Source organism: Vicia villosa, linkage group LG3 (genome assembly GCF_029867415.1).
Source record: "Vicia villosa cultivar HV-30 ecotype Madison, WI linkage group LG3, Vvil1.0, whole genome shotgun sequence".
Classification (NCBI taxonomy): Eukaryota; Viridiplantae; Streptophyta; class Magnoliopsida; order Fabales; family Fabaceae; genus Vicia; species Vicia villosa.
The window spans coordinates 191133095-191134889 of record NC_081182.1 but is presented as its reverse complement, the minus strand read 5'-3'; the positions used below and the strand labels follow the sequence as shown (position 1 = coordinate 191134889).

Genomic DNA, 1795 nt, shown 5'->3' with positions numbered 1-1795 from the left:
ATTGAGAATGCAAATTGGATTTTATTGAGAATTGAAGATGGATTCGGAAGAATTCCTTTAAGTGTTTACTTACTCTCATGAATTCAAATACGTGTTCAAATTAATCGATTGAATCGGGATTTAAGCTTGTCAAAGTTGAAAAGAAGATTCATGTGGATTGTTGGAATGCAAGATTAATTGAAATTTAAGTTGTCCACAACCATTTTTCAAGTTCATTCAAAAATACAAAAGAATTATCATTCAGGTTCATTGTTCAAATTCATCATATCCACTACAAAAAGCCCTCTCGAATTTCATTGAACAAGAATATATTACAAAGCCCATTACAATCCCATACAAAATTCATTACAAAAAAATTCAAAATATACAATGTTTCAGGTCAAACTTGAAAATTACAGAAATACTACTGCATCTGTATCTGTAAAACGCAAAGAGGCCAAAATCCCTTAAAAAAAATGCAACTTGCAACTTTGACAAGGGAAGAAACCGCCGGCACCTCATAGAGACTCGAAAACCAACTCTGCAAAATCACGATTGCACTCACTGGGACCCTTCATCACAAAAAACCGTTTGGAACAGAATTTCAGAACAAAAAAAAATTGATAATATTTCAAGAAAAAAATGATAGGAGAAACCAAAAAAGGTAACGGACCTGGTAACAAACTCTAACAGAAAAAACTCTCTGAACCTTCTCTGCACCGATTCTCATCCTCATTCATTCAACCTCTCAATCTTTAACACCTCTTCAATCTCAGAACAGAATCAACACCATCTCCGTAACTTCAAAAAAACTTCTACTATTCAATCTTCTTTCTCTCCTTCACGCTTCAATGTGAACGGCATAATCACCATAACATCATCATCATCTGCATAACAGAATTCCAAAGAAAATGTAAGAAACCTTCAAATTCACAGAAAAAAAATCATAAAGAAAGAGTTCAGAGAATCACCGACTGCAATCCTCACAGAAAGAGAACCAATTCTTCAACGGTTTTTTGGCTTTTCATCACGTTCATACTTCAATTCAATCACGATAATCACGACGCTTCTGAATGGCTCGCTCGGATAATCGCATCTTCGTCAAAATTCTGCAACCGCAAGAAGGCGTTTCTGTTGATCTTCATCTGCAAATTGGCATGTCCGTATCGTAACTCTATTGAGTGGATTCAACAACATTGTCGTCAATTTCGCGTCTGCATCAACACCGAATTGCATCATGCTCGTCATCACCATCCATCAACAACGAACAACAACATCACCTCCAATCTTCATCGCAACAACATCATCTTCATATCGCATCTCAGCATCTTCAATTCGCCTCCATGTCATCTCTCTGTACGAGAACACTGAATCATCATCTCACATCATTGCAAACAACAAGAAATTAACAATACAAAGGAGAAGAAGATAGAAACAAGTGAGGACCGAAAATATGTACGGAGGCCGGAGAGTTCGATTTCGTCGGAGAAGACTTAGTTCCCGGCCGCCGCTTTGTCACGAAGGAGAAGGCGGAGATCGCGACATCGTGTTGAGAAGAGAGTGAGGGCGAGTGAGAGAGATCTGTCGAGTTTGTGGTGGCCGGACTTTGAATCGGAGAAGGTGAGGTTTGAATCGGTGAAGCTCCAGCCACCGCCGCGCATTCGTCTGAGAAAGAGGAAGCTGATGCGTCACATTTGAGTAACCCTAGATCCCTTTCTTAATCCAATTTTCTTATAGTAATGCTTTTACGTTGATGTGAGTTTAATGAGATCTAATTGGATTTAATTGGTATAGATTAGTGATTTAAGTTTGATTA

The 1795-nt window shown here is 38.2% G+C and overlaps 1 long non-coding RNA gene across 1 annotated transcript; it reads right to left on the bottom strand.

Moving 5' to 3' along the window:
- Window positions 1-265: 265 nt before the first annotated feature.
- On the bottom strand, window positions 266-1795 carry LOC131657035 (uncharacterized). Its single transcript, XR_009300445.1, has 4 exons — window positions 1426-1795; window positions 951-1333; window positions 653-866; window positions 266-551 (listed from the first exon to the last, which is right to left on the bottom strand). It is a non-coding gene; the product is annotated as an uncharacterized LOC131657035 (long non-coding RNA).